Genomic DNA, 14434 nt, shown 5'->3' with positions numbered 1-14434 from the left:
GTACTGGTCAAAATGCAAACATTAATTCCGATTGAATAAGCATTAAGCAGTGGTATCATTATACAACCGCAATATCACATAGAGTATTGCTCAACTTAAAACAATACGAGACACAAACACAAGCGCGCGCGCACACAATATATATATATATATATATATATATAGCTAGTTGGCTTGTAACGCATGCAACAAGGCAGTGCACAACTAGCTGAGGGTACTCAACTTCACAGTTTCCTACAAATCCTTCCTTGATGTTGTTGGCGATCGAGTTCTCATCAGCATCAACTATTGTAGCCAGTGGCCCAGCTGGGAGTGACATCATTGGATTTCCCTCTGGTCTATCTTTGTTACGACGAACCCGTACTTTCTTTATGGCCTGAATTGCTGCCTCCTCTCTTTCCTGAGAAGAATCGTGGAAACCCCAATAAACTTTGTAATTAGCGGAGACTACAGTTTTCAAGTCCTTGGCCATGCGTACAAAGCCTACAAAGCCTAGGCCTTCTACTTTTGCATGGCATTTCACATTCACTTTGGAGATTGGAAGGTTACTAAAGGAAATATCATTCTTGTGTGATGCTAAAGCCCAACTCAGAAGTTGATCGTCTCCGTAAAATCCACCTTTCTCAAGAAAACTGAAACCTGTTTTTCCTTTTCCATGCATTTTGACTAGTGCTACGTACTACTATCAGTAGTGCCTGCCGCCTGGTATGTCCATATTAAGCCTTCTGTAATGAAGAGAATGCGATCAATGGTTCTCCTTCTTGGAAAACAAAGCTATTATCCTGATAGACCACTGGCTTCAGACGTTCGCAGATCAATGTCAAAGCTTCACCGTTCAGAGTTTTAAGCTTTGGCACCTATATAGAACACGTACACAATAAGTGTTATTCTCTTTGAGTCTTTGACTTGTAATCCAAGGATCAAAATCCTTCTGTTATTTAGTACTTTCGTTTAATATACAATATGTAAAAATAGATTGGAGATTGGAGCTAGGTACGTACCTTGCTCGGCACTTCCATGCAAAGAGATTGTTTAAGATTTTTCCGAGATTGCACGGGAAGAATAGAGTAAGAGATTCTCTATATTTGCTTCTCGTATTTCTTCCCACTTTTCATGTATATTTACTCTGATGTCTTTCTTCATATCTCTATTGAGACCGGCCATTTCTTATCATCCACATTTCTATATCTAGCTCTTTTGATTTGAATTTTTTTCCTTCTCTCTTTTGATTTGAATTTTCTATTTCTCTCCTCAGATTTCGCAGTTTGCATCGAAATAAATGTCTGTTTCAAGATAAGCAATAAGCTTGATCAGAGTATATATCATCAAACAAGAGAACAGTTTACCCTTATGATCTACAAACCACTTCACACAATTGGATGAACCAGGCTAGGCCTGGAGTTAAAGGAATTTGAAAACCAACCTGTACTTTTCCAATGAGATATAAGAATAACAGCAGGCCAATGATTGAAATCAGAATTGCAAAGCAGTTTTCCCACACATCAGTACTTGTTTCCAAATTTGTGCCAAAATTACTGCGAGAGATAGAATAAGAATATAAATAAAGGACCAAGCAACACGTACTGTCGTTCTCTGTAGCGAGCAGTTAAGGATATTATATTGGCCGAAGACATATTACTACTTTTCAAGCTTGGTAGTCTATAGAATGGTTTTTGTGCTATGATCATTGTGGAATGTGAAAATTACTCGAATATTAACTTCTTTTGTGGTATATTTTGATTTAACAATAACGTTGTCTAAGATTAAAGTAATTATTATTGAAAATTAACAAATGGAGATATTAAAAAAAAAGAATAAAAAAAAAAAAGCATATTGACTTTCAATGTATAAGACATACCTTAGATTTCGAAGTCCCCACCAAAAAGAGTATAAAAACTTCTTTGGAAATTTTATTGATGCCGTGTTATTATTCTTAAGAGAATCAAGAAAGATTCCAAAATCAAATGGTGCAGTTTCATTTGCCGGAACATCTACAAGGCAATATTTATCTATAGAATTGATGAATGTCACATCTCTTGAAGTCATGTTTTCATGGCAGTGAAAATTACATTTTACTCCATCATGCTTTTTGCACGCCCGGTGCCAACAAGATATCTCCTGTTGAATAGAAAAATAATACCAAAAGGCTCCAAGTACCTAAACCACAAAATATTGAGTCAGCATAAAATTTTGGTATAATTAATAATCTTAATGAACAAGTAATATCAGTAAACTACAAATAAAGAGTAGATACGTAATTTATCAACTTGCAGGGAAGAACAATCTCGACCGTAACTAGCCAATTCACATGCAATCCTTGCATGCTTATCTAGGTCCAATTGTCAAAAGATTTATTCTTTAAATTTCAGTTGATATCTGTTTTCGTTATGAGTATTGTACTTTTGTATACGGGGTATTGTGGACAATTTGATATAATAAAGTGTGAAAAAAAAAAAGTGCATGTGTTGGTTACAAACTCTGGCATTTAGTTTAATGGTACGACATTTTTCTCAAGAAATTAATAACAACCCCCTCTCATTAAATTGGCACAATTAGTAAAAGTTGGCAATTCCTTTTTTTTTTTTTTAAGAGAACTCGTAACTATTAATTAAGTACCATGGAGAACAATTAAAAATAAGACTTACATGGCTCGCAAGGATGTACAAGAAAATAAAGAATGAACCTTTAACCCATATTCCAGTCTTTTGTCTAAGTTGTTTAGACGAATGACGCATTCGATAAACCCTTGGCAGATACTGAGCGAGAAGAAGAAAGTTTAGAATCTTTCTTTTATCCAAATATCTAGAGCTTCTAAGAGCTACTATTATCACCTGGACAAAATAAGTAAGCTGGGGTCAGAAGTACATATGCATATATAAGATAACTATTTTAAGAAGAAGAAGAAGAAGAATAAATATAAGATAGCTATTCTAAATTTAAATTTTTCTTACTTGGGGGATTGGAAGAACAGCCAAAAAGTCGATTAAGATAGTGTGCCACGACCTTGACTTAGCAGTCCTTTTTTGAATGTTTGGAAGACTATCTTCTCTTGGTTTTTCCACAGCTTCATGAATTTTATGTATAATATTTACTATGAAACCGATATCGGTGAGTGATCGGAAAATAAGTGCCACATTCCTCAATATTGTGTCCATTCCAATGCACTTCTTTTTCTCATCAATTATTGGAAGGTAAAAGAACAATGGATCCACTAAGACTGCAATCACACATGAAATTGTAAGTATGATACTCCAGTGTGATTTCAAATTTGCAAGAAGTCCTTTAGTCTCTCTCGTTTCAGTTTTTCTCGGGTGTGATGGTGCAGGTTCCTCAATGACACCAGATACGGAGCTTTGAATTCTAAGATTGTTATTTCTGAAAGAGCAAATTAAAGTATATTTGGTTTATTGGCTAAAAAAGAACGAAACATATTTGTTAGGTATTCTCAAACTCAAAAGGTATTAAATAGTATGGAAATTTTACAATATGTTAATATATGACATACATACAATTATCACTTGAGAACTTAATTACTCAAATAAAATCTATTACTATTACCATTTTTAGGACTTAATTACTCAAATGAGTACATACTTTATTGTATGAGGACTTTATTTACCTTAATGAGGACTTTTTTTCCAATTACATACTTGACTCTAACAAAGATCGTATTTACCTTAATGATGACTTTTTCCTAGTTATCATGAATCTTTAAAGTGGTAAATATTACATAAAATAAGATATGTCGACATACCATAGCTTTACCCTAAATAGTGATAAAACTCCAAATTATACTACTATCAAGAGAATTGTTTCCCGACATTGGTCAACCTTCCCATATTGCCCTTTTAAGATAACAAAAAAAAAAATCAAAATAGTAATGGGAAAAAGCTACTCATTGCCTAATGTGAAGAAAAAATTACTTTTATACATATACCATAGAGGAATTCTTCTTATTTTTTTATTACAAATAAGGATATGACTGAAAATTTGTATCAATAAAACTAACCTCGAGTTATATATGGGCTCTTCCGGGTTCTTCAAATTACTCATCATTTATGACTTTTAGGTACGATGTAAGGGTGTTTTTGTTTTGTTTGTTTTTTTCCCGCTGTATAGAGCCAATTCTTGAAGTCACAATTATTTAGAACGTGGTCCTGAAATATCAGTATTATAGAAACTAAAAATGATTAGCAAATAACGTCAACAATATTCCGAGTATAGTTTCTTCATTTGACATGCAATGGAACAAGTAGAAATCAGAGAAACGAAAAATTAAAATGAAAAGAAAAAAACAATCAACGATGTAACTAGGTGAAGCACAACCTTCTTCACAGGAAATATGCTATACAAGTAGTAATACAGAAAGATTTCTACTATTTACATCAAAATTAACTTGTGACTGAAAATACATGTTTTATGGCAGGTTCACGCTGCGGACAAGTAGACTGGAACAAAGGATACTTTGACAAAAAAAAAAAAGAAAAAAAAGGAACTAATTAAAGGTACAACTGTACGAGCCAGGATAGAGAAACAGCTAGACAGAGAAAACTTGCGTACCTCAGTAGTGTTGTTTTAAACTCGTTACCAAGCAATCTGGAAGAGGAGGGCGAGATTTGTAAAGCAAAGAACAGCATATATCAATATTTGAGATCAAAACTTTAAACTAGTAGTAGCCTAGGGTGAAGTAGAAACTGCTTGTTCAGATTCAATTTATAGACTTAATTACATGCATCTAGCTCAATTGTGCTCAATAATTGGATTAGAATTATTGTATGTGCTAATAATTAAAGATGTGTCTGGAAGTGCTGACGTGGCGCATTCTTGTCCACAGACGAGAAAACACAAAAATTGTGACATGGGTCTATAAACGTCAGCACCTCCCTTTAAAATAAAATACAAAAAACGTCAGCACCTTCTCAATTTAATTACTCAAATAGATATAAGCATCAATCGTATGAAAATTGCATCATTATATTAAAATAAGCATCTTTTACACAAAATTTGGGCTAGGGCACACAACTCTAACCCCCAACAAGAAAATTACTCACAACTCATAATCATAGATATCATGATTACAAAATTCAAAGAGAAAACAAGAATAGTCACAAATAGCTAAAAAACTAGCATGACTAATCTTGAATTACAACTCCCACAATTACCAAGTCTTAAATCTTGTAGAGGTAGAAATCTTTGATGAATCCTTAAAGTTTTGGGTGAGTAATTCTTTAAATTCTTAAAATAAAACTAAAGAAAATATGAAAAATGGTGGGGAAGGATGAAAAGAGGGCAGCCCTTTCTCTGTTTTGGTGGTGCGGCTACTGTTGTCTCTCCCACTTGAAGCGATTATAAGGGTAATATATATGTCGTCTCGGTGGATCAAGAAGAAGTGAGGAAATGGGATAAGAAAAAGGTCACGTGTGAATAGCTGATGAGATTTTTGGTTAGTTGAAATGGGGAACATGTGCAGCATATATGGCCCAAACATGTTTAATTAATCAATCATCCATGCATCATGATTCATTTCCTTTTGTCTTTTTTTCTTTTTTCCTTTTTTCCTTTTTTCCTTTCTCTTCTTCTTCTTTTCTCAATGCACTTCCGCATATATGTTTAGAGACAATGGAATTTCACTTCTTTTACGGCATCCACCGTAGTTGACTCAGTGTTAACTTTTTGTCCTTTTATCTGAAACTCCGAATTTGTACAATTCCACACCATTTTGTCTGATTTCTGCAACTCCACTTATTTACTACAAAATAAATAAAAATAAATTACTTAAATAAGATTTAGTTTGGAGATTAGCTTAATTCTTGTATTGTAGGTACAATTACAGGCACAGAAATGCGTGTAATCAGAGAATTACAAAGATTCTTCAAGAAATTTATAACCTAGCGACAACTTCTCCTCTAATTTCTTCAGACATGTTTTCAGAGAAGCTAACTTTATAGCTGATGCAATAGCATATTTAGGACATTCCTCTTTTGACGATTTTTTTGGACTAATTCAGTTCCGAGAAATGCGTCGAATGCTTTACTATTTGATGTTGTAAACCACGGATGCTCTAGAGGCTTCCGTCTTTAATTATAGTCTTTTCGCTTAAAAAAAAATCAATTAGCCTAGTCATCTCATTCATCCATGTTAATATCTCCAACATACTACTATCCCTTTCTCCCCAAAATATCCTAAGTTTCCCTCCAAAAATTTCACATTTTCCCTCTAAATCTTTGAACCCAGGCTTAATTGAGTCTAAATTCATGAATGATTAATGATATGGTTTCTTCTAATGTTGATTCATTGTGTTATGCTTACAAGTATTTTGAATATGATATATGAATTAATGCAGTAAATCTTAAACTTGTCAACTTCTGTGATAACCTGGATTTTCGTTATTTAATTTTAGTAATTAATAATGGATCAGTTGTACGAATTATTGTCATTTTGCTTTATTCGTATGTCGTATGTGAAGTGGAATTGTTTCGGACAATTATTTATTTGAAAAGTGTGGATTTAGGGGGGGGGTTCAAGGTTGACTTTTGATACGTTGAGATTCTCTGAAAACTTCCTTCACAAAAGTTGTAGAGCACGTCGATACGGCGATTGAAGTTTGAGAAAATTCTATAAATAGGGGTTTCCGTTTTCGGAAACTTACTATTTTCATTTTGGACACTTTCATTTTCGGAAATATTCAAACTCTCCGTTCTCTCTCTTCAGCGCGCGTGACCCGGCTTTTCCGGCGACCTCTACCGGTGAAGCAAGCCCAGACCGACTCACCTCCACCGTGCGCTCCTCCCTGTGGTGTTCTCACCGTGTGCAGTACTGGAAGGCGGTAACTTTTTGGTGCAGTCGGACCCAATCGGAAATCCTAGCTCTGGCGACTGCATGGCTTCAAGCTTCCTGTCTTGAGTTTGTAGGAGCCTCCTCAAGCAATCCATGGTGTTAGTTTTGATCGATTCACGTTGGAATTGGACAAGGTGAACAGTTCACGACTGTTTGTGGCGGCGATAGGCAGCGATCTAGGCCAAGTTGGCTTGAACCCCAGGTATTAAAGTTGTTCTATTTGGTGTTCTTGACATTTTGGACTGTTGGATTAATCTAGTTTTGAGTTTTGGCCGGTGGTGGTTGTGCCACCTACTGTGGCGGCGTTTTGGCGGCCTTCCGACCATGTAATGGATAGTTTCTAGTTTTATATATCATCTACTCATCGATACGAGCGTTTAGGTATATAATACATAATTTTTGGAGATCGTATGAATATGTTGTGATTTTTACGGTTTCGGACCGTTCGATGATTCAATCTGTGTGGATTTGAGCGTTCGATAGACTTGTGGTTTTGACATATTGATCGTAGAAGTATTCTGAAGACATTAGGTGGTCACGGATGTGGTTTCGCCTTGATTGGTGTCACTTTGGGGATTTTAGTTAAAAACAGGGGTTTCAGACTTAAATTGCTTATGATTCGTTACTAAGTTGAGACCGTATGTGATTAGGTACTTGACGAAGTATTCTTGGACGTTTTTTGGGGGTTGTGCTACTTTGTTCTTTATTGAAGACGCAGCGGGAATTTCGAGGTGAGTAATCTCACAAAGTTCATTTACGAAGGGAATTACTTTTATCGTTTTGAGAGTTATTTATTAACTGCAAACTATAGTTGGTATTAGTAGGCATTCCTGAGTGGATGACTACGTATATATATATTTACGTGAAATATATATGTATTGGTGGTTTTGTTGATTTATGAAAACAATATGCATGAATGATGCTTTTTATTGTTTTGGGTTGTGGCTTTTCGGAAAACAAATGATTGTGAAAAGATGATTTCTATTGTTTTGAAAAGCATTGAGATTTGTGTAACATTTGAGTCCTGTGAGACTCCTTTTATGTTTTATTCCGAGTTACTGGGAAGTCTATGTAATACCCTACATATCTTATCAAGATGCCTAAAAATTTGTTTGATGGTCTAAAATAAAATATTAATTTTTAAGGGATTCACGTTACGACGGGTTCGTGGGAATTTCGGAGAATTTCTGAATACTCGGGTTATACATATTATGATTAAAAACAACAATAAATAAGTAAATAAATAAATAAATAAAAGAAGAAGAAGAATAAAGAATTAATCGAAATTTAGATGGTGCAATTTGGGCCGTTCATCCCAGCACCGCTTGATCTCTACCATCTGTCTTAGGTATATATAACCAGATGGAAGGGAGAAAGCAGTAGTCCCCTCTCGGTCTCTCTGGAACACTCCTGAAAAATCTCTCTCGCTTTCTTGCTCTTCTCTTGCGACCGTTGTTTGGACTCTTTCTTTCAGTTCACCAGCAAGCAACTAGCACGGCCATAAGTCGATTATTGCACCGATCACAGCTGTATGAAAGGAAGCTTGTTGGTGTTATTGATGACTCCGATCGTTAGTTGCTTGAGATCGACATAGGTAAAATAATTCTGGCTTCAATAAAGTTTTCGTTCTGGTAAGATTTGATCAATTTGGTTTCTTTTCACATGTTTGAATAGTAGGATGATATTAAATTGTTTTCAAATCTTCTGGGTGAGGGGTGTTACAGTCTGAGGAATGAAGGTCAGACTGTGTCCTTAGGCAGTATATCGAGTAATCATGTCTTTGGCCGGACGAGTGGTTACGATTTCAGTTAGAGCTCTAGTCTGTCTGCCAGTGTAATTCATGGGGTAATGGTGCGAGGTTATATCTAACTCATGAATTTGTGCTTTTAAGGAAACAAGGTGTGAGTTGCTTTCCTTATATACGATTTATGGGAAATCAAGGTGTGAGTTGCTTTCCTTATTTCGGGTTGAAAGAAATCAAGGTGTGAGTTGCTTTATTTAGTTGGTGTTTAAGGAATCAAGGAGTGAGTTGTTTTCCTTATTTACGATTTGAAAGAAATCAAGGTGTGAGTTGCTTTCTTTATTTCGTACTGACAGAAACCAAGGAGTGAGCTTTCTTTGTTTATGTTTTGAAAGGAATCAAGGAGTGAGTTGCTTTCCTTTATTACGTGTTAGTAAGGTGATCAAGGCATGAGTTGTTTTCCTTAGTTTTGGTGTGAGTTGTTTAGTGGTTGTTTTGAGTTACTCATACAAGCTTTCATAAGCTTACCGGATTTGTTGTGTGGCAACCCGGTGCACTATTCAATGGTGTAGGGGTTAATCCTGCAGGTCAAGATAATCGTGGCTGAAGCTGAGGTAGTGTCTTTGTAGCTTTACGGTAGCAAGCCATTTTTGGGACTTTACCGTTGATAAAGACTTCCGTTGTGTAGTTAGCTCTGAGGAGCTTTTACGTTTTATTTTGTTGTGACAATTTAATTTGTAAGCTTATGTAATATATGACTTTGCGGAGCGGGTCTGTATTGACATAGTGGGTTCAGAGCATCAATATGTACTTGGTTTAAAGGAAAAAAAGTTTCCAGATATTTTGTATTGATGGCTGAACCATCACGCATGTATAATTATGGTATTATATATCGATTTTACTTGTGTTAAAAATCAGGGGCGTGACAACTTCATTGAAACATAAAAAATTCATTACAATAATTAAACTCCAAATAATCTTTATAATATAGGATAACTAAAACAAACAAAAGGTCACACATTGACCATAATCTAGGAACAAAAGGTCACATTGACCATGATAACTTTCTAGTAGGTTGTACTGTTCAGCCTCAGTTCTTGAGTTCATTTTTGCTGCCAATTTTCTAGCCCTGATCACTTACTTGTGTGAAATAGACTGCCCAAAATCTTCATTCACCAATTCTTGAAACAACTTCTTGGACATAGAGGGATCTGCCTTGAAATGGTTAATGTACTGTTTTGCAAGAAATGTAGATGTGCACATCTTAACCCTTGGAAGCGTCTCACAAACACCGTGTTTCAAGTTCAGAGTTTTAATCACCAGCTCTGGAGATATCTTGTTTATAAATCCAACATATATATATCCAGAATTGACAAGGCCTATCTTCCAACTTTCCCCTTTTTTTTGGACCACAAACCACTTGAATCTTCTATGCATGCTATGTTCTTATTGAAACATAAATTCAACCCGTTCTTCACTACGTATTTCTTCACAGCTTCCTTGAACTGTTTGGAGTTGGCGAACTGTTGGTCAAGCTCAAATACTTTTACTAATTACAAGTTAACTACAAACCAAATCAACTAATCAAAAATTGAACCTTCTTCACCTTTAACTATCCTTTTTCTCATGATCACTTTTTGATAAATTGAACAAGCTCAATAATTTTTTTTAACATATCTGTATACAAATCTTATGCAGAAACCATCCTTCCAAAATGAAATAATACTCAACCTATGTAACTATGAGATTGCTAGTTAAATGAAAGAATTCTCTGGAGCTAAGATGGCTTAGTTAAAAAGATGGAGCATTGTGTTGAAAGACACTTAGGCGTTTCAATACTGACAAGGTTAAGCCTTCAACCACCCCCATGGTCGTCCGTAGTCTTGATCCTAAAAAGGATTCTTTTCATCCCAAGGATGATGACGAAGATGTGCTAGAGGCAGAAATCCCCTACTTGAGTGCAATAGGTGCATTATTGTACTTAGCTTAATACACAAGACCGGACATCTCATTTGTAGTGAACTTGTTAGCTAGATATAGCCCTGCGCCAACGCAATGTCATTGGATTGGAATATATTAAAGTTATCTTTCGATACTTGAGTGGTACGATTGATATGGGCTTGTTCTATCCCTATAGAGAGATGATGGATTCGAACCCATCACACACCAGGAACGCCGCCAACACTGGCTTGCGTCTCCTCTCCCTATCCCAAAACAACATTAGCGTTTTGGAAGGTTTTGCTGATGCTGGGTACCTCTCTGACCCACATAAGGGTCATTCCCAAACTGGTTATGTGTTTACCATGGATAAGACCACGATATCTTAGAGGTCTACAAAATAGACTCTGGTCGCTACATCTTAGAACCATGCAAATATTATTGATCTTGACGAAGCAGTTCGTGAATGTATATGACTTAGATCCATAATTACGCATGTACAAAGCAATTGTGGTTTGAAGTCTATCACAGATGAACCTACAAGCATTTATGATGATAATGCTACTAGCATTGAACCAATAAAGGAAGGCTACATTAAAGGCGACGATACCAAACATATATTTCCCAAGTTCTTCTACAATCAGCAACAACAGACTCTTCTCAAGATCAAAGTGTTGCTAGCATATGTTTGCAGAAGTTATCCACTCTCCTTAGGACAATGTGACAGACTTGTTTACTAAGTCATTGCCTAAATTCACTTTCGAGAAACATGTTGCCAGCATCTGTTTGCAGAAGTTATCCAAACTCCAATGGTCATAGTCAAGGTTCGAAAAATCGCTAGGCTCTAGTCGGGCGGTGGGCTGGGGAGGAGCGCCCTGGCAGCCTAGGAGGTTTTGTATTTTTAAATTTTTATTTATTTTTATATCATACAATATATATATATATATATATATATATATATATATATATATATATATATCAAGTATATATAGCCTAATATGAATACTTATTATAACTTATAAATAATAAGATATTCTATAAAATTATATTTTATTCCAAGTTCCCGTGCCCACAAACATGACCATTCTCCATTCTCCAACAACTTGATTGAATATTTATATAATTAGTATAGGAAACATGGGAACCTTGCACGCCGCCCAACATGTTCAAACATATTCAATTATGCTTCTAATTATGCAGCCACTTGCCCATTTATCCTCTCTCTCTCGACAAACAGCAGCCACCCCTCTACCTCTCTCTCTCTCTCTCTCTCTTGACAAACAGCAATGTTCATTATGATCTTTTCTTCCTCTCTTGCGCAAAACCAATAGCCACCACTCTCCACAGTCTCTCATAGTTCAATCACCTCGTGAATAACTTCACAAAAACAAGGTTTCAATTCTCAGATTTCAAGATCTTGATTTAAGGGGAAGTTGGGGGTGGCTTGGGGGGAAGCTGAGGTGGCTCGAGGGGAGCAGAGGGAGTTTGAGGCCGAGATAAAGCGGTGGAGGGGTGGTACAGAGATGCGGTGGCTTGGTGGGGAGAGCGAATGGGAGTTGTGGGGATCAAATGGTTTAGGCGTTTCTGGTCGATTTGGGGTTTCGGTGTAGCGAAAAAAGAAAGAAAAAGAAATTGAAACCCGCCCAGACGGACGTCCAGGCCGCCTAAATCCATTCTGCCTAAGAGCTCCGTTTAGCTAATACTTGCCTCGGTCTCCCGCCGCCCAGCGCCTAGGCGGCGACTAGGCAGCCGTTTTTTAGAACACTAGTCATAGTCATTAGGAGGAGATTCAGACATCAGGGGGAGATGTCTACATGTATAGTCTCGAAACGTGAAGGGTGTGTTGGACTCTTTTTCTCCTTCAACCAAGGTTATTTTTGTCCCACTGAGTTTTTGTTACTTGGCAAGGTTTCTGACAAAGCAATAAGAAGAGCACCACGTTTGGGTGACACAAGGGGAGTGTTTAAGGACACCTAGATTGTATGTCTTGCCCCAACTCTAGTTACTTGTTCAAGTTGTAATATGGTTAATCTTACAGATATCTACGGAGATATTCTAATAATTGTACGGTGCAGATTCTTTCCTTGTAAGATGTAGATTCTTTGCTTATAATCCTCTATATAAATATGCCCCTATTATCAATGAAAGTACATATCATTCTCTCCCAATTTCTGATTCCCCTAAATAAAATTTACTTTTTTTTTATTAATCTATTAAATTGGTAGAGAGAGGCAAACAATACATGATTACCCGCCCGCAGTGGGCAGGTCAAAATCGAGAAAATGCTTAGAAACCCTAAGTAAAGCTACATTTGATAGCGATGTACGTCAAGTAACCAAATAACCTGACACTACCGGAGTTTGAAGTTCAAACTCCAATTTATTCATAATCCATGGGACCACCGTAAGCAAAAAAAAGTAACAATAAGGATGTCCATAGACTTGGTGACCTAAAATAAAATGTAAAATGAATTTGTACCATATTGGAACATTCTTTTAATATTGATGTTTGATTTATTGTGGAATTAACTTCTGACACATCAATATGGTAACTACTAATTTCCTTTATTTATTTTTTTCATATCAAAGAAGTTGTTAGATCGCTAGAAGATTGAATAACTTAATTTTTTATATTTTTTTCACCTTTGTTGTTCTTCAATATATGTCATTACCTAAATGATCCATATAGTCATGGTCAATATTATAATCGGTAACAAATGAGTTAGGTGGTTTTTATGCAAACTTAAACACTGATGATGATATTTCTTAGATATACTTGATAGTTTTATAACCTCTTACAATTGTTTCAACCAATTTGGTTGCCCACTAATTATTCATGCTCTACACTTATTTCATCTGCTATTGAATTTCACTTATGATCTTGAAGAGAGGTAGATCGTATCATGAAGACAAGGAGAAAATTTAACCCTATTAGAAAATCATTAATTAATATTTTGATAAATAAAGCTTTTAATTCTTTTTTATTATTCTTTATTTTTATTTAGTAATGAGGAGGGACATAGATGGAAATTTAATGACAGAAAGATGTAGAGGGTGTGTCTTAAGTAATTAGGAAGCTGTATACAAAATTTCTCTCTGTTTTTTTTAATCAAATTAAAAACTCATATACAACAATTGGTTTATTGTGTGTTGAACTCAACCGACCTCCCATTAATGAAAAGGAGACTTATATCACTAGATCAAATGGTATTGGACAAATTTCTCTATTTTTTAATAGCATTCCATTTACATATTAATTTTTTTTTTTAGAAATTATATTTTCTATAAAATATATATATATATATATATATTCTATTATGGTAGGATTTCATTTACATAGTCATATTCATTCAATTCAAAATTTATTATCAGTACATTAAACAAGTAAAAATTTACAATGTTTAGTAGTTCTGAATGTGTAGTAGTGTTCTTTTGTCTTCATCCCAAATGAATTGTTCAAAATATCTGTTACGGCTTATGCGGAAGCTTACCTTGAATACATTACATGAATTTTAATTAAACACACATGCACAAAAATATGCCAAGCTCAAATTTTGTTTATAAGTTATTTGGAAATTTTCCCAATTAGGTCAATAAATTCAAAAATCTTCCCAATTAGATATAGGTTTCCTGATATTCATGAATGATAGGAGCATAAATGCCATGTTTATGATGTATAAAACCCTATATTTTTCTAAGTTATTTCCTTTAACTTGATCAATTTAACTTAGTTCGTGTTTTATATGTAAAATGGAGTCTCAAAGACTAGAAATGCTACAAGGGATGCAGAAATGAAGAAACAGAAGTTCTCCCAGTTCGACTAGGAAAAAGAATCCCAGTTGGAGTAGGAATCAGAAGCTAACTTGGACTTAAACTCTAAAGTAGCGGAAATTTGGAGTTCTACTTGAATCAAGAGTCC

The 14434-nt window shown here is 35.3% G+C and overlaps 1 pseudogene; it reads right to left on the bottom strand.

Moving 5' to 3' along the window:
* Positions 1-4716, bottom strand: LOC133734196 (cyclic nucleotide-gated ion channel 1-like; annotated as a pseudogene).
* Positions 4717-14434: the final 9718 nt, after the last annotated feature.

The sequence above is a fragment of the Rosa rugosa genome, chromosome 2, assembly GCF_958449725.1.
Source record: "Rosa rugosa chromosome 2, drRosRugo1.1, whole genome shotgun sequence".
NCBI classification, from domain to species: Eukaryota; Viridiplantae; Streptophyta; class Magnoliopsida; order Rosales; family Rosaceae; genus Rosa; species Rosa rugosa.
Note: the sequence above shows the minus strand (reverse complement) of the source record. Positions and strands in the feature narration are given on the sequence as shown.